Below are 20518 nucleotides of genomic sequence, written 5' to 3' on the forward strand. Positions count from 1 at the left end.
AGTAAATAAAGTTCTGCTATTAATTTTAAAAGTATTTCTCTTGTCATTTTTTGATCAAACCCGATGTAAACAGGTTGCTTCCAATTTGAAAAAAGAAGGTTATTATTGCAACCATACACAGCACACCTAGTACTCAGCATTTTGTTCTTCACCTAACATAAAAATATAGCTTTAAATATTTAATGATTTATATTTAAATCATCTTACCTTATAAAAAACTTAGTCAAATAAAACAATTACAGAAATATTAAAATAAATCACTTCGTTAATCACAAAATTGGACGAATATTAAAAGCGAAAACTAAACACGTGCACACCCTGCTCTATGTAAACAGAGAGGTCAGGTCTCGTGCTGACGTCACTAACTTGCTAACATTGTAGAATAGGGATCTGGCTATCCTTGTAGTATATAGTCCTTGGGATGGGACAAGGCACTTCGAGGAAGACAGCGAGTAGAAAACGGAGTCTCTAACGATCATCATTCTTGGGCTGGACACGGAAAGTCACGGACGTAGATCAGTAAGCTCGTGAGACGGAATTTGACGAGAGCAGAACTGAGAACCGTGAAGTGGAGATCCAGACGATAGAATCGGAGACCGTCAAAGCTATTAAGGAAAGGACATTCAACACATGAAAGAAGAGCCCAGAGCTACTTAGAAAAAAGACACGAGTCGACATCGAAGTTCATCGAGTATTGCGTACCCCACTATCCTATTCATTCTTCTCGCTTCCCTATCTCTAGATTTTTCTATCTTTAGTATTAATTAGTTAAGAATCGCGCTGTTTTGATTATTATTGTCGGGTAAGTAGCTAACACGGAAGCGAGCTACTTGGTTTGTTGTTGCCAACAGGCAGTGAAGGAAATTGGTATTGTGAGAGACCAAGGGAATCCAAAAGAACTTTTCTGTATATAATCGTTCATCGCGAGATTAAATTTGTTTTAATCGAATTCACGTGTTTGTGTATTCTTATCGCGTTTCACACTTTTACAATATATCTGGAATGGTCTGTGGAAAATTCCTGCAGTTGCTCAGCCAAATTTGATCCCAGGTCTCCAGAGAGATAGCCTAATGCTTTAACCATCCAGTGTTTCATCATTTTAATCATTGAGGAAAGGAAAAAATGTTTCTAAGTTTGATTTTAGGTTTTTTTTGCTCATCACTTTTTCAAATTGGTGTTTTTTTCTACACTGTATTTGGAATTTGTTATTCTGAAAGTTGGCAACCCTATCCACTACAGATACCCTAACAATTCAGCCAAGATCAATGTTGACAGAACTGTGCCAAATTCTGGTTGCCTTTTTTTGAGGAGACAGTTAATGAGTGCCATACAAGACTAGGTCATAAGTACAAAATATTAAAGAAAGTATATTTTAAAAGACATAAGGTGATACTTATAAAACTCATACATGAAACTCAACAAATTTCATTGGGTTGAATGCTTTTAACATGACTACTTACAATATAACTAAATAACAAACATAATACAGTAGGTCCCCTCATCTGGTTTCATTTACTTGCAGTCAACCACAACCCAAATATAATAAAAGATAATTTACAAAAGTAAACAATAAATTTTAAATTTCATGCATTTGAGTAACTTGATGAAATCTCACATCATCTTGCTCCATTCTGCCCAGATTAAATCACTCCTAAATCTAGCATATCTACACAGCACACCCTAGCTGCCCATGAGTCAGTAGCTGTCTCTGTTATCAGATCAATTGTCGTGCAGTGCTTGTGTTCAGGTAACCCTTATATCACTTCATAATGGTCCCAAAATACAAGAGTAGTGATGCTGTCAATTCAGATACACCAAAGAGAAGCCATTAAGTGCTTTCTTTAAATGGAAAAGGGAAAGTTCTCGACTTAAGGAAAGAAAAAACTCATGCTGAAGCCACATTCATATAACTTTTATTATAGTATATGGCTATAATTATTTTATTATTGTATTAATTACAGTTGTTAATCTCTTATTGTGTCTAATTTATAAATTAAACTTAATCACAAGTATATATGTATAAGAAAAAAAATAGTATAACCAAGTCTGCTTAAGAGAGTATCTTTGGGATCACTGCATTATGCTCTTGTCCAGACTGCTCCAGTATCAGTAAAATCACCCAAGGGGTTGTTAATAGTATTCAATTCTCTTCACTATTTCATGTCTTAGGATCTCTATGTAATTTACAACACACTTAGAAATGCTAAAATTCATTACCACATAATTTTACTGTAACTTGCATATTGGTTTCCATTCAAATAATATCAATTTTGTTGTTCTATTGAATAATCAGTAAATATAGCATATTTATCAGTCACATTACTTTCACCTTCCAGAAATACAGGAAGAGACCTAGCTGAAAACATTTGAACAGGATCCAAAATTTCTAAGTACTCTCTAATGGGGTGGACAGTATAAAAACTAACAATACTGCCAAATAAGGTCATGTGACCTCCAAAATACGATTGCTAATCACTTTTTGTCTTGTCCACTCAAAATGATGATGTACTGTTCATGTGATCTATGCTGTTTCTTCATATTTTATGATACCTTTTTAATATATAATTGTTTCATGTGTGTCCAATAAAATCTGCTCATTATGATTCTCTAAGAAATCTTTTGACTGTTTCTTCATTAGAAAACTAACCAATGGAAGGTTTCATGAAATCTCAAGAAAATACCATAGTGTAGAAAGTCCTGTACCACGGGTCCAAAAGATAGACCCTTACAAATCTTCCTTTAAACAGTACTCCCTTGTATGGACTGCTGCTCTAGAAATGTTGCCAATACAGTGCTCATTTAAACAGACTGCTCTACTATCCAGTGCTTTGTTAATGGATGTCCCACTAATGTAAAAAAGGCAGAAAATTGGACCATGAAAGAGTGCTCTCTTAAGAGACCTGCTCCCTTATCTGGCACTCTTAAGTGGACTCAACTGTATACATCAATAAGTTTGTAATTTATAATTTTCAATATAAACATATGACAAATTTAACATAATTTATAAGACAGTTGAAACAGCATTAAAATTTTCAAAAATAACTCTAAATTAAACAATTTTGGCTTTTTAAAAATCTTATTTTATAATATGCTGCTGGTAAAAAAAATATAAACAGGTAACATTCCTCTTCTTTTCTGCTTTTAGCTTTTTATAAAATTTAAGAAAAATATTTGTAGGCATATCATATTTATATAGTATGCATTATTATTGTATTAAATTCTAGTACAAATGATGATAATGACAAAAATAATTATTAAATGCCATATTTTTCTTTAGTTAATTTACAGCAGATAAAAATCTACAATTTAAAAATTTGCTAGAATTGAAACAAAATCTTTGTATAACTTGCACACCATATCTCTAAAGTGATATTGAAAATATAGCACTACTGGTATACAGTTTAGAAAGTAATGTTTCAAATAATCCCTTTTTTCCTTTCTTTTGAATATAGTTTCAGTAGCAGTTCTTTATAGATGCATTTGTAAAAGTGAAATAAAAGAAATAAAAAATATTTAAAATTATGTGTAAACTGCATAAATTTTGAAAATATTTGTTGATAGTAAATGCTAGCCCAAAAGTATATTAGTATTGGAAAATATGAAAATTCATACTGGAAAGACTATGAAAATTAATTTAAAATAGGTAAAAAACTGAAGCAAGATTTAAGAAATTTATTTTAAACAAATATTTATATATTCAGCTCAAGGGAAATGCATTAATTTAAATATAGTAAAATGTTTCATTATGTTAAGGATGTTTCATGTTTTCTGAAGACATTCTTGGTGACTTTGAACAAAGGTAAAGCTGTTTAAGTTATTCATAATAAATTGTAAGGTGAAAATTTGATAGATAAAGTATTCATCATATAATTTTTATCTAATTTCAGACTGATTTTTATTCTTGTGGATAATCTGCAGGCTATCTACATGAAAATATGGTACACAAGAAAGAGAATATAAATTTTACTAAGCCTATGTCTAAAGTTGAGACTGTCTCCATCTTTCTGATTGCAAAATGGAGATAATTTAGACAGAAGCAATGTCTTTATACAGTTTTACAAAAGTTTAAAAATTCCTTGTAAAAATTCGTAAAAACAAAGTTTTACAAAAGACATCATTTCAGTATTTTGATACTATGCATAGATATCAAAAAGATGAAGACAATTCAGACACAAACTTAGATGTTTAATATTAATATTTTCCAATTGTATCATTTCCTGATTACTAAAAGTGGGAACAGATCACACCACAGTTCAGAATTGCAGAAATAACTGATGCCCATTAGCTGACCTGACTGATATTAGTACAATGATCCTCTGAAGCTAGGAAGAATATTTTAAAATTTAACTCTTGCTCAAAAAATAAAACATTGGAGAAATATTCTATATATAACTGATTCTATATATTTTTTTGAATATATTTCTCTTACAGATAAAAAAAAAAAAAAAAAATAGAATTCTTAGAACATTCTTTTATCATGTATGTATCATTAACATCCTCTCATAAAATAACATATACTCATGTTCAAAATTAAAGTAAACACACAAATGTATATGGCAAAAATGCAGGAATAAATGGCCTTCCATCACAATGAATCACCCAAATACCTTTCCTGAAGTATGCCTGATAAGTTACTTATGTATCAGGAATATTTCTCACTGTCAGTGGTCCTAGCAGATTGTTTCTCAAAGATTTTGCTGTATATGATAGATATAATGCATTACATGTTGTACGGTGTGATAGAATCATGTCTCAGTTGACTGATACTTGCATGATAGGACAGCACTTTGCTGATTTACATATGATCTCAGCTAATGTTTAATAACTCATGTTTAATGTTATTGATTTTAAACAGGTTTTGTTTGTTGCTTTAATTTTGGATACCAGTATATTTCAATTAGAGCTATCAAGTCTCTGATACTCTCTCTCTCAATTCAAGATTTGTAAGCAACAGTTCATTTTGATAAACCCAGATTCAGTCTTGACTTTACTTCTAAATATTTTATTAGGTAACACTATAACAATTTTCGTACAGTTTTATTTAATATAGTTTTTAAAATGTTTAAAAATTAAAATTTTTTCCTTAAGTTTTCAAAAGTATTGTAAAACAAAAATTAGTATTTTTGATGAGGGTTTTTTTTTTATTAATGTTCAGATTTATATTCTTATAGTACACAAATGTATTGTTTTTACATTTAGTTTGAATACTTGGCTAATTTTTTATTGTCACTGTTTTCTCACATGGCAATGACTTGTCCAGTAATTAATTAGCTGTTATTTTTGAATTAGTCAAAAAGCAATAATTTTTTGTTATATTTCTCAATTATAAAAATTTAGATTCACTTGACTGGGTAGACATATTTTCAGTAACATTTTCTTTTGGCATTGGATGAACACACTATTTACACATCAGAATTTATACTTCAAGTGTTGTTTGTTTTATTAAGAAATCAATTATTCAGTTTTATCAACACACATTAATGAATTTCATGAGTTAACATTAATGCTTGTTGATAACACTGAACTTATAAATAGATTTACATAACTATCTAAAACAGTAATATTCTTTTTCTTGCACATTTTTAAATGATATCCATTACATATTTTTCGTTTATATGACAATTTTTACAGTAAAATTTTGTAAAATATTATTAATAAATATCACAACAGTCACACCAAAATAAATGCAACTCGGTCTTTATGTACAATAGAACCGCTTTATTATAATCAGGTTTGTATTACAACAAAAAACCACAGGCTGTAGTGAATAAAATTAAATATGTTTATTTCATTTATTATGAATGATTTATCTCCTACAGCATAATAATAAAATGGGCATTTTTAAAATGTGTTCAAAAGTGTAAATCATCACTATAAAAATAACAATCTCGATGGTTTATTAATTTATTTTTTTATTTATTAAAATGCTTCTCTCCATTTTTGTTGTTTTGAAATATTTTTCTTTTTTATAATTGTTTTTACATTTAACATTTCCCTGCATTCGGGCACACAATGAACCATACTTTACGTAACAATAATTAACAATACTGCACGTCAAATAAACCATTAACGAAAACTTACAATTTTTTGTTTTGATTTTACAAATTAATTCATGAACTGTTATTACATGGCATAAAAACAAAAGAATAAAGATTAATAGTGTAAAGATGTACTGTGAATAAACCATAGGGACAGTGAATAATAATTAACTCAGTTAAGTTTCAACTTTCCTATCATGTTTAATTAGTGCACATAGCCCCACAACAACAAGTTCAAAAACATAGACATAACTAATGATAAATAATCCCCTGTAGATCACAAACAATTAATATTATTAAGTTTCTCTTTCTATTTCCTAGTATTCCCATCTTTACTACAGAAAATGATAATGAAGAGGATAAGGAAAAAGTTTCACACACAAAAACAGGAACAAGTTATCCTCTAAAAACAAGCATGCTATATGAAACACATTAAGGTTTAAACACAAACTTTAGCTCTTTAGGCTCTACTATCATATGCTAACAGATAATGTCCATATATTTTTGGACATGCAAATTATGAAAGTAATTCTGAATAAAAAAGATTAACAAATGTATATGAGTGATTCTTGAAAACATGGTCTACCTAATCTACAATCCACATGCCAAACACAATGGATTAAAAAAAACATAATAATAATAATAATAATAATACTTTGAAAATGACAAATGTCGAGAATATAAAAATTAAAGTGTTAAATAGCAATTTCCAGAATTAATAAAAGGAATGAAAAAGAAACTTCAAACATGCAAATAGTGAACTTACAGGGGAATAACTGGGTCAAAGTAGCCAGATTAATAATAGATATATATTTATATATCACCCTTGATTCCTAACAGACTGATGATTTGGCACACAAATGTGAGTTGTGCAATTTAAATGTGTTAAATATCTGTTGCACTTTGAACTAACATTTAAAACAGTTTTTTTTTCTTTTTTTGAGCTTCTGACGATAAACATATACATATATATATAATATTATACATACATACATACATATATATATATATATATATATATATATAATATATATAAACCAGGTCAAGAAAACTTTAGGACTGACCCAGCCTATGCATTTACTAACTATGTATAAACAGTTTTTGGTGTGCAGTAGACAAAACTACAATTTGCGTGCCACGTAAGTCATCACAAGACAAAAGAAGGAAAAACAGAAAAAAAAAAACAAAACAATTTGACCACTTTGACCACAACTATAAAACTCACACACTACAATTATATTTATAACCACAGATTAATCACATTGTTTTACTTTTTCTGGTTATTGACATCTCAACATTAGCTACAATAAATTTGAATTTACCACACAAACATATAAGGCAGTCTCTACTGTCATTTTTTTTCTTCTTCTTCTTATTATTATTCTTTAAATACAATCTTTACAATTTCTTTGGCTTAACCACGTTAAAAAGTACCATATATCACTGCAGGTAGTTTGTGTGGACTAGATATGGATCTTGTCTAGTGATAGGCAGCTCCCATTATGGGCTACTATATAATACTGTCAATGAAGCTCGGTTGTTGAGAATCACATTACATGGCTTAAAAAAACCTCAAAGAGAGAAGAAAAAGATAAAATTAATTTTATTTCCGAACTTCACCATTTTGTTTTCTCTTATTTTTTTTCTTTTTAAGCACATTATGGTGTAAAAAATAACTCCAGTTATGATAAAATTGCAACTGAATTTAAAGCTGCCATATTTAATTATCATTATGCATAATTTTTACATAATATGTAAAATTATACATAATGCAACAAAATATGAAATATGTCTAACACACAAATGTGTTTTAAAATAAAAAGCTGTGTGGCAGCTGCCATAACCGAAAGATCCAAAATAAAATTATAAAGAAAATTTCCAATTATCTTTTTTAATAATAATATATTTGTGTGTATATATATATATATATATATAACCAAATGTGCAAATGGGAACTAAATCAGCTACAAACTGAAACAAGGCATGCCATATAATGGTGGGTTATGGTAAAACACCTCGCATGCCAACTTTGTACATAGGGACGGTAGTTATTGAAGAAAGTCCTGATTCGAGCCTTGTCGCCGTGGGTTTCCACATTATGCTGTAAAAAGGAACCACCAACTGACGCACACCTGGAAGCATCCGGAGTCTGGACAGACAAAATTCCACCCTGGGATACCAATTCCTGGGCCCCAGAGAAGGACAACACTGACACCCGTGGGGGGTGAGGGATGGGACAGGGAGACGGATGCACGCCACGAGAGACAACGTCACGTGTAATTGACGAAGTGGTCAGTCTAGGAAAGAAGAAATAAAACAAATGGGGATGTTAAACAGAAAATGCTTTAAAGATGCAAGCATAAGCCGTCTCCGTCTCCTTGCTAAAATTTTGGCTGACTTTTTTTGGCCTGAAAAATGAAGACGGATCACGACTCATACTATGCACATAGTATTTTGCTTACGAAAAGACAGGCACCTGTCCTTCGTAAATAAGTGCTAAAAATACTAGAAGCAAAACATGATTTTTTTTCAAGATCAGACTGTACAAAAATGTAATATATATCTTCATTTATATATATATATACATACATATATTTTAATATAATACAGCCTGAAGTCATCATGCTCTGATAACAGAAATAACTTGAAAAAGCAGAATTTTAGAAATAATACAAGAAAGAATAAGCTTTGACAAAAAAGAAAAAAATACTTTCATACAAAAATATTTCAGCATGTTTTTAGAAACATCCTATTTAATAAAAAAATGAAAAATAAAATATATATTAACATTAAATTAAAAGATAATATTGATTCATAAAAGAAAAAGCATATTTGAAGGTTAAATAGAAAGAAAATTTTAAGCATTATGGCATGCAGCATTATACAAAATGGCTTAGAGTAATATGGGAAGGATTAAAGGTATCTACACTATTAACAAAGGAGAACAAACATACAATACATATACGTACAGATATACAGACATATGTACATAACAGAAAAAGACACAGATTCTTCAAAATTTCTCAAATGCAGTCTAAGAGAGTGCAGGTGACTGCAAGCATATTGATTTTTATGTACTTTTTAAGTTTTGCTTTGAAAGGAAACACAATACATGAGGCAGGGAAAACAAAGGTTTGACACAATATACAATAAATAAACACACTCAATATAGACAAAAACTAAATGAAAACAGAAATACAGAACAATACATCAAGATGTGTACCATATCATCATAACATTTTAAGTGTATCATGACTACTAAAAAAAGCTAAATGTGCCAATTTGTAATGTTATCAATATACAGACAGACAGAGTAATTACTGAAAGAGTTTTATTATAAATTTTTCACAATGAGTACAGAAATGATTGATATCTTCATCATTCATATAATATATCATTAAATAAATTATTAAACATAAAATGAATTTTAGCAAATGCAACTCTTAAAACCGTAACAAGCATTCATACTTCTTGACTTAAAGTTTCAAAAATTCTTACTGTATATAAATTGATAGAGATTGTTAAAATTTCAAACAACAAATCAATTTTCTAGTATATTTCAGCTGACCTAGACTTTTGTTTATCTTATTTTAATTTAATCAAATCAACTTGCAAAACTGCTTTAAAATAAAATTTACCCACAGACTTTTTCTTTTTTAAAAAAATAGAACAAAAATTAATATTTTATAAAAGTTACTTATGCAGAAAAAGAAAGACTTAAAAAATAAAAGCAAAACTATTTTCAGAAATAAATTTTGTTATATTTGATACATTAAAATAGAAAATAAAATTATTAATAATAAAAGAAGAAAATAAAGATTCAGAGCATGACGACTTATTCCTGAAAATTAGTTTTGGTTCCTGTAATAAAAGTTTTAAATATTTTTCAATATAATTAAAAAATGTTTTGATTTTAACACACCTCCATTAATATATTCCATTACTATAATTTAATATAAAATAATTAAAATTTACTAAAAGGTAATGGGTGTTACAGATTAAGAAACAATTTTTAAATAAATTTCTTTTAAAAATTACTATTTATCTACTTAACCTTTTAAGAACATTTCTCTTAACAGTTAAACAAACTTAATAAAAAATTATCTATTTCTAAATATATCTTACAAGTTTTAAGAAGATAAGCAAAATGATAAGAATCCTTTTTATACAATAAATTAATTTTAGTGATATATAATATATATATATATATTTGTAATGTTAAGACTATGTTTTGGTTCATCATTGACCTTTCATCTATCTGAATGGGTTTGTCAGGGTTGGGATGATTGAGTGATAGAATTCAAGCCCCAAGGGCCTGATGATGTTGGAGGGACTAGATCTATAAGAACACTTGCACAAATATATAGGATAGAAATGGCACTTTTTAGTTGTCAAGTGGGAGAAAAAAACGTGTTGAAAGTGGGTCCTGAAATGTACCAAAGTGTGAATTTCTCCTCTGTTCTCAGGTTGTATGTCACAAGGAGTGAGCTTGGGAAAGTCGTCAGAGATTTATGGCATTTGTGATAGTAGTGTATCTTGAACTGAACTTAAGAACTGTGAAATAAACTTGGTTATTTTATTGGAGTTGTAGAGTGTTTAATTTATTGGATATGTTTTCCTTCGTATCTTCATGGGGAACCCTCTAAGTTAATGAGAACTTCCCGATATATTTTAAAAAATTATTATTTTTTCATATCTATAAGAACAGAAAACTGAAAATTAAGATTCTTGCAATAAAATAAATGAATAAATGAAAAACCAATTTGGATATTTATGTTTATTCTAACTGATTAATAAATAAAAATTACCTCGATTTTAGATTTCTAAATTTTCTTTAAGATTCTCTATTAATGTATTCTATTTATCCTGATAAAAAGTTATAATTAATGTATATTTCCGACAAAAAACTAGCACAAGTACAGTCGACCCCCCTATAACACTGTTGATAATTCTGTATTATATGAAATCCATGTTGTATGAGTCACTTAGATTTTACAAATACGTGAGCCGTTCACAGCCCGGCACACGTATTTGTAAAATCTAAGTGACTCATACAACATGGATTTCATATAATACAGAATTATCAACAGTGTTATAGGGGGGTCGACTGTACTTGTGCTAGTTTTTTGTCGGAAATATACATTAATTATAACTTTTTATCAGGATAAATAGAATACATTAATAGAGAATCTTAAAGAAAATTTAGAAATCTAAAATCGAGGTAATTTTTATTTATTAATCAGTTAGAATAAACATAAATATCCAAATTGGTTTTTCATTTATTCATTTATTTTATTGCAAGAATCTTAATTTTCAGTTTTCTGTTCTTATAGATATGAAAAAATAATAATTTTTTAAAATATATCGGGAAGTTCTCATTAACTTAGAGGGTTCCCCATGAAGATACGAAGGAAAACATATCCAATAAATTAAACACTCTACAACTCCAATAAAATAACCAAGTTTATTTCACAGTTCTTAAGTTCAGTTCAAGATACACTACTATCACAAATGCCATAAATCTCTGACGACTTTCCCAAGCTCACTCCTTGTGACATACAACCTGAGAACAGAGGAGAAATTCACACTTTGGTACATTTCAGGACCCACTTTCAACACGTTTTTTTCTCCCACTTGACAACTAAAAAGTGCCATTTCTATCCTATATATTTGTGCAAGTGTTCTTATAGATCTAGTCCCTCCAACATCATCAGGCCCTTGGGGCTTGAATTCTATCACTCAATCATCCCAACCCTGACAAACCCATTCAGATAGATGAAAGGTCAATGATGAACCAAAACATAGTCTTAACATTACAAATATATATATATATATTATATATCACTAAAATTAATTTATTGTATAAAAAGGATTCTTATCATTTTGCTTATCTTCTTAAAACTTGTAAGATATATTTAGAAATAGATAATTTTTTATTAAGTTTGTTTAACTGTTAAGAGAAATGTTCTTAAAAGGTTAAGTAGATAAATAGTAATTTTTAAAAGAAATTTATTTAAAAATTGTTTCTTAATCTGTAACACCCATTACCTTTTAGTAAATTTTAATTATTTTATATTAAATTATAGTAATGGAATATATTAATGGAGGTGTGTTAAAATCAAAACATTTTTTAATTATATTGAAAAATATTTAAAACTTTTATTACAGGAACCAAAACTAATTTTCAGGAATAAGTCGTCATGCTCTGAATCTTTATTTTCTTCTTTTATTATTAATAATTTTATTTTCTATTTTAATGTATCAAATATAACAAAATTTATTTCTGAAAATAGTTTTGCTTTTATTTTTTAAGTCTTTCTTTTTCTGCATAAGTAACTTTTATAAAATATTAATTTTTGTTCTATTTTTTTAAAAAAGAAAAAGTCTGTGGGTAAATTTTATTTTAAAGCAGTTTTGCAAGTTGATTTGATTAAATTAAAATAAGATAAACAAAAGTCTAGGTCAGCTGAAATATACTAGAAAATTGATTTGTTGTTTGAAATTTTAACAATCTCTATCAATTTATATACAGTAAGAATTTTTGAAACTTTAAGTCAAGAAGTATGAATGCTTGTTACGGTTTTAAGAGTTGCATTTGCTAAAATTCATTTTATGTTTAATAATTTATTTAATGATATATTATATGAATGATGAAGATATCAATCATTTCTGTACTCATTGTGAAAAATTTATAATAAAACTCTTTCAGTAATTACTCTGTCTGTCTGTATATTGATAACATTACAAATTGGCACATTTAGCTTTTTTTAGTAGTCATGATACACTTAAAATGTTATGATGATATGGTACACATCTTGATGTATTGTTCTGTATTTCTGTTTTCATTTAGTTTTTGTCTATATTGAGTGTGTTTATTTATTGTATATTGTGTCAAACCTTTGTTTTCCCTGCCTCATGTATTGTGTTTCCTTTCAAAGCAAAACTTAAAAAGTACATAAAAATCAATATGCTTGCAGTCACCTGCACTCTCTTAGACTGCATTTGAGAAATTTTGAAGAATCTGTGTCTTTTTCTGTTATGTACATATGTCTGTATATCTGTACGTATATGTATTGTATGTTTGTTCTCCTTTGTTAATAGTGTAGATACCTTTAATCCTTCCCATATTACTCTAAGCCATTTTGTATAATGCTGCATGCCATAATGCTTAAAATTTTCTTTCTATTTAACCTTCAAATATGCTTTTTCTTTTATGAATCAATATTATCTTTTAATTTAATGTTAATATATATTTTATTTTTCATTTTTTTATTAAATAGGATGTTTCTAAAAACATGCTGAAATATTTTTGTATGAAAGTATTTTTTTCTTTTTTGTCAAAGCTTATTCTTTCTTGTATTATTTCTAAAATTCTGCTTTTTCAAGTTATTTCTGTTATCAGAGCATGATGACTTCAGGCTGTATTATATTAAAATATATGTATGTATATATATATATAAATGAAGATATATATTACATTTTTGTACAGTCTGATCTTGAAAAAAAATCATGTTTTGCTTCTAGTATTTTTAGCACTTATTTACGNTACAACATGGATTTCATATAAAACAGAATTATCAACAGTGTTTTAGGGGGGTCGACTGTATATTGTTGTGGTTAGTATATTTCCTCCTGATTAATTTACTATTACACTCAATTATTTTTAATTAAAAATTAACAAATACTTTAAAACTATAACAATATTTAAACAATTGAAAATAAAAATTTCATATAACATTATATTAATTTTTATTGTTCTGAAGAATGTAAACAATCAATATTCATTTTCTCAGTATATAAACCATAGATTTTTTTCTTTATTTATTTAGTACTTTTGTCAGAACTTTGTTCCCATCCTGAGAATCAAACTAGTTTTTTTCTGAAGTTCACAGCTCTTTTTTTTCTAATTAAAAAAATAATGCACATGAAACATCACTAAAACTATTAATTTTAATTACAAAAATCAGATTTGAAACTTTGAAAATAAGAAGTTTAAAAGAATTAAGAGAATGAAAGCAAGAGTTTTGAAAGTAGTAAATAAATAAAGAAAATCTATAGTTTCCATATTGAATGAGGCTGATTGTTTATATTCTTATTACAGATTAAAATAAATTAAAATTTTATTCTCAAGAAAAATTAAATATGATAAACAGAAAATATAGAGTCTGTGCATGATGAGTTGGCCCCTGCAGTTTTCCCTTTATGCTATATGAAACACTGAAGTATTAGGAAAACTTAAATTTTTTTATAAGTTGATTTGTAATTTTGCTTGCTTTAGCCTTATTATTCATGTTTTTGTTTTAAAGAAATTGGTCAGTTAGTAATATTTAAAAATGAATTCTAGTCTAATGCAAAAAATGGGATAACTGTTAGAAATAAAGTCAGTAACATTATATTCCACTACAAAAAGTAAAATCTAAATACTACAGCACCAGAAAATACAAGTTAAAGGAGAACTAAAGGACCAGTTCATTGTGCATAGACTGTAGTTTAATACAAAAATTCTTACTGTATATAAATTGATAGAGATTGTTAAAATTTCAAACAACAAATCAATTTTCTAGTATATTTCAGCTGACCTAGACTTTTGTTTATCTTATTTTAATTTAATCAAATCAACTTGCAAAACTGCTTTAAAATAAAATTTACCCACAGACTTTTTCTTTTTTAAAAAAATAGAACAAAAATTAATATTTTATAAAAGTTACTTATGCAGAAAAAGAAAGACTTAAAAAATAAAAGCAAAACTATTTTCAGAAATAAATTTTGTTATATTTGATACATTAAAATAGAAAATAAAATTATTAATAATAAAAGAAGAAAATAAAGATTCAGAGCATGACGACTTATTCCTGAAAATTAGTTTTGGTTCCTGTAATAAAAGTTTTAAATATTTTTCAATATAATTAAAAAATGTTTTGATTTTAACACACCTCCATTAATATATTCCATTACTATAATTTAATATAAAATAATTAAAATTTACTAAAAGGTAATGGGTGTTACAGATTAAGAAACAATTTTTAAATAAATTTCTTTTAAAAATTACTATTTATCTACTTAACCTTTTAAGAACATTTCTCTTAACAGTTAAACAAACTTAATAAAAAATTATCTATTTCTAAATATATCTTACAAGTTTTAAGAAGATAAGCAAAATGATAAGAATCCTTTTTATACAATAAATTAATTTTAGTGATATATAATATATATATATATATTTGTAATGTTAAGACTATGTTTTGGTTCATCATTGACCTTTCATCTATCTGAATGGGTTTGTCAGGGTTGGGATGATTGAGTGATAGAATTCAAGCCCCAAGGGCCTGATGATGTTGGAGGGACTAGATCTATAAGAACACTTGCACAAATATATAGGATAGAAATGGCACTTTTTAGTTGTCAAGTGGGAGAAAAAAACGTGTTGAAAGTGGGTCCTGAAATGTACCAAAGTGTGAATTTCTCCTCTGTTCTCAGGTTGTATGTCACAAGGAGTGAGCTTGGGAAAGTCGTCAGAGATTTATGGCATTTGTGATAGTAGTGTATCTTGAACTGAACTTAAGAACTGTGAAATAAACTTGGTTATTTTATTGGAGTTGTAGAGTGTTTAATTTATTGGATATGTTTTCCTTCGTATCTTCATGGGGAACCCTCTAAGTTAATGAGAACTTCCCGATATATTTTAAAAAATTATTATTTTTTCATATCTATAAGAACAGAAAACTGAAAATTAAGATTCTTGCAATAAAATAAATGAATAAATGAAAAACCAATTTGGATATTTATGTTTATTCTAACTGATTAATAAATAAAAATTACCTCGATTTTAGATTTCTAAATTTTCTTTAAGATTCTCTATTAATGTATTCTATTTATCCTGATAAAAAGTTATAATTAATGTATATTTCCGACAAAAAACTAGCACAAGTACAGTCGACCCCCCTATAACACTGTTGATAATTCTGTATTATATGAAATCCATGTTGTATGAGTCACTTAGATTTTACAAATACGTGAGCCGTTCACAGCCCGGCACACGTATTTGTAAAATCTAAGTGACTCATACAACATGGATTTCATATAATACAGAATTATCAACAGTGTTATAGGGGGGTCGACTGTACTTGTGCTAGTTTTTTGTCGGAAATATACATTAATTATAACTTTTTATCAGGATAAATAGAATACATTAATAGAGAATCTTAAAGAAAATTTAGAAATCTAAAATCGAGGTAATTTTTATTTATTAATCAGTTAGAATAAACATAAATATCCAAATTGGTTTTTCATTTATTCATTTATTTTATTGCAAGAATCTTAATTTTCAGTTTTCTGTTCTTATAGATATGAAAAAATAATAATTTTTTAAAATATATCGGGAAGTTCTCATTAACTTAGAGGGTTCCCCATGAAGATACGAAGGAAAACATATCCAATAAATTAAACACTCTACAACTCCAATAAAATAACCAAGTTTATTTCACAGTTCTTAAGTTCAGTTCAAGATACACTACTATCACAAATGCCATAAATCTCTGACGACTTTCCCAAGCTCACTCCTTGTGACATACAACCTGAGAACAGAGGAGAAATTCACACTTTGGTACATTTCAGGACCCACTTTCAACACGTTTTTTTCTCCCACTTGACAACTAAAAAGTGCCATTTCTATCCTATATATTTGTGCAAGTGTTCTTATAGATCTAGTCCCTCCAACATCATCAGGCCCTTGGGGCTTGAATTCTATCACTCAATCATCCCAACCCTGACAAACCCATTCAGATAGATGAAAGGTCAATGATGAACCAAAACATAGTCTTAACATTACAAATATATATATATATATTATATATCACTAAAATTAATTTATTGTATAAAAAGGATTCTTATCATTTTGCTTATCTTCTTAAAACTTGTAAGATATATTTAGAAATAGATAATTTTTTATTAAGTTTGTTTAACTGTTAAGAGAAATGTTCTTAAAAGGTTAAGTAGATAAATAGTAATTTTTAAAAGAAATTTATTTAAAAATTGTTTCTTAATCTGTAACACCCATTACCTTTTAGTAAATTTTAATTATTTTATATTAAATTATAGTAATGGAATATATTAATGGAGGTGTGTTAAAATCAAAACATTTTTTAATTATATTGAAAAATATTTAAAACTTTTATTACAGGAACCAAAACTAATTTTCAGGAATAAGTCGTCATGCTCTGAATCTTTATTTTCTTCTTTTATTATTAATAATTTTATTTTCTATTTTAATGTATCAAATATAACAAAATTTATTTCTGAAAATAGTTTTGCTTTTATTTTTTAAGTCTTTCTTTTTCTGCATAAGTAACTTTTATAAAATATTAATTTTTGTTCTATTTTTTTAAAAAAGAAAAAGTCTGTGGGTAAATTTTATTTTAAAGCAGTTTTGCAAGTTGATTTGATTAAATTAAAATAAGATAAACAAAAGTCTAGGTCAGCTGAAATATACTAGAAAATTGATTTGTTGTTTGAAATTTTAACAATCTCTATCAATTTATATACAGTAAGAATTTTTGAAACTTTAAGTCAAGAAGTATGAATGCTTGTTACGGTTTTAAGAGTTGCATTTGCTAAAATTCATTTTATGTTTAATAATTTATTTAATGATATATTATATGAATGATGAAGATATCAATCATTTCTGTACTCATTGTGAAAAATTTATAATAAAACTCTTTCAGTAATTACTCTGTCTGTCTGTATATTGATAACATTACAAATTGGCACATTTAGCTTTTTTTAGTAGTCATGATACACTTAAAATGTTATGATGATATGGTACACATCTTGATGTATTGTTCTGTATTTCTGTTTTCATTTAGTTTTTGTCTATATTGAGTGTGTTTATTTATTGTATATTGTGTCAAACCTTTGTTTTCCCTGCCTCATGTATTGTGTTTCCTTTCAAAGCAAAACTTAAAAAGTACATAAAAATCAATATGCTTGCAGTCACCTGCACTCTCTTAGACTGCATTTGAGAAATTTTGAAGAATCTGTGTCTTTTTCTGTTATGTACATATGTCTGTATATCTGTACGTATATGTATTGTATGTTTGTTCTCCTTTGTTAATAGTGTAGATACCTTTAATCCTTCCCATATTACTCTAAGCCATTTTGTATAATGCTGCATGCCATAATGCTTAAAATTTTCTTTCTATTTAACCTTCAAATATGCTTTTTCTTTTATGAATCAATATTATCTTTTAATTTAATGTTAATATATATTTTATTTTTCATTTTTTTATTAAATAGGATGTTTCTAAAAACATGCTGAAATATTTTTGTATGAAAGTATTTTTTTCTTTTTTGTCAAAGCTTATTCTTTCTTGTATTATTTCTAAAATTCTGCTTTTTCAAGTTATTTCTGTTATCAGAGCATGATGACTTCAGGCTGTATTATATTAAAATATATGTATGTATATATATATATAAATGAAGATATATATTACATTTTTGTACAGTCTGATCTTGAAAAAAAATCATGTTTTGCTTCTAGTATTTTTAGCACTTATTTACGAAGGACAGGTGCCTGTCTTTTCGTAAGCAAAATACTATGTGCATAGTATGAGTCGTGATCCGTCTTCATTTTTCAGGCCAAAAAAAGTCAGCCAAAATTTTAGCAAGGAGACGGAGACGGCTTATGCTTGCATCTTTAAAGCATTTTCTGTTTAACATCCCCATTTGTTTTATTTCTTCTTTCCTAGACTGACCACTTCGTCAATTACACGTGACGTTGTCTCTCGTGGCGTGCATCCGTCTCCCTGTCCCATCCCTCACCCCCCACGGGTGTCAGTGTTGTCCTTCTCTGGGGCCCAGGAATTGGTATCCCAGGGTGGAATTTTGTCTGTCCAGACTCCGGATGCTTCCAGGTGTGCGTCAGTTGGTGGTTCCTTTTTACAGCATAATGTGGAAACCCACGGCGACAAGGCTCGAATCAGGACTTTCTTCAATAACTACCGTCCCTATGTACAAAGTTGGCATGCGAGGTGTTTTACCATAACCCACCATTATATGGCATGCCTTGTTTCAGTTTGTAGCTGATTTAGTTCCCATTTGCACATTTGGTTATATATATATATATATATATACACACAAATATATTATTATTAAAAAAGATAATTGGAAATTTTCTTTATAATTTTATTTTGGATCTTTCGGTTATGGCAGCTGCCACACAGCTTTTTATTTTAAAACACATTTGTGTGTTAGACATATTTCATATTTTGTTGCATTATGTATAATTTTACATATTATGTAAAAATTATGCATAATGATAATTAAATATGGCAGCTTTAAATTCAGTTGCAATTTTATCATAACTGGAGTTATTTTTTACACCATAATGTGCTTAAAAAGAAAAAAAATAAGAGAAAACAAAATGGTGAAGTTCGGAAATAAAATTAATTTTATCTTTTTCTTCTCTCTTTGAGGTTTTTTTAAGCCATGTAATGTGATTCTCAACAACCGAGCTTCATTGACAGTATTATATAGTAGCCCATAATGGGAGCTGCCTATCACNAACTAACTATAACTAAAAGTGGATTACTTATTTTATGTATATAATAATAAATAAATTTAAACAGGTACCGCACATACATTTATTTATTATTATTTGATAAGTATCTATATATATATAAAAATGAATGTATGTCTGTCTGTTCATTACCACACCGTTTATCTGATTGCCATTAAGCTTTGGGAAGTTTTTTAATACACTCCGATGAAGGTTTCTGGCATAGTACATTTATCCTATGATAGATGGCGCGCATGTATACGAGCATTTTACTGTGTGTTCGATCAATTTCAAATTGTAAAGACCATTTCTCCCCTCCAAAAAATCTCTCTATATATGAATCTGTGAACTGTTATTTACAATATTTGTAATAATTTTTGTTTAATCACTTTATTTCAACTTTTTTTTTGCTAATTATGTATTCGCTCAAACTTTGTTAAAATCGTAACTGTATCCTGAACAACAACTGAAGTTGTAGGAGGAAATTCGCCTATTTTACCGATCTAGGTATCCCCTTTTCCAAATTTTAATATCAACTCAAAATAATTTAAAAAGACAAATTACAATAAAATGATTTATTATCCAACTTTCCGAAATTTCACAACATGCCAAGGAAGAGAGGAAGGAGCAATTATATAGTTAAAATTATAAAGGATTAAAATATATATATAAAAATGGGGAATATTGCACTTCTGACAATCGCTGCAAGTGTGTGGGCTAAATTTGGAGAATCCGTGCTTCTCGCATAGACAACTGTATGTGGCCAGCTCACGCATTGGAAAACCTGATTTATTCGTGTACACACCAGACGGAAAAACAAAAAATATCGTGTATCCACAAGCACTCCAATAAATAAATAGAATTGAAACAACACTTTGAAATGTTTTCCCGATGAAAATGAATAATAATAATAAGTTTCAATAAAAAT

At 28.0% G+C, this 20518-nt stretch overlaps 1 long non-coding RNA gene across 1 annotated transcript in view; it reads right to left on the minus strand.

Moving 5' to 3' along the window:
* Nucleotides 1–14798: 14798 nt before the first annotated feature.
* Nucleotides 14799–20518, minus strand: part of LOC111639077 — a 24870-nt gene continuing 19150 nt past the window's right edge. The window contains exons 2-3 of the long non-coding RNA XR_002759005.1: nucleotides 15858–15915; nucleotides 14799–15745 (exon numbers count right to left, since the gene is read on the minus strand). This is a non-coding gene — a long non-coding RNA (uncharacterized LOC111639077). The remainder of the gene's footprint in view (nucleotides 15746–15857; nucleotides 15916–20518) is intronic.

The sequence above is a fragment of the Centruroides sculpturatus genome, unplaced genomic scaffold (assembly GCF_000671375.1).
Source record: "Centruroides sculpturatus isolate CEXI.00-Female unplaced genomic scaffold, Cexi_2.0 scaffold1207, whole genome shotgun sequence".
Taxonomy (NCBI): Eukaryota; Metazoa; Arthropoda; class Arachnida; order Scorpiones; family Buthidae; genus Centruroides; species Centruroides sculpturatus.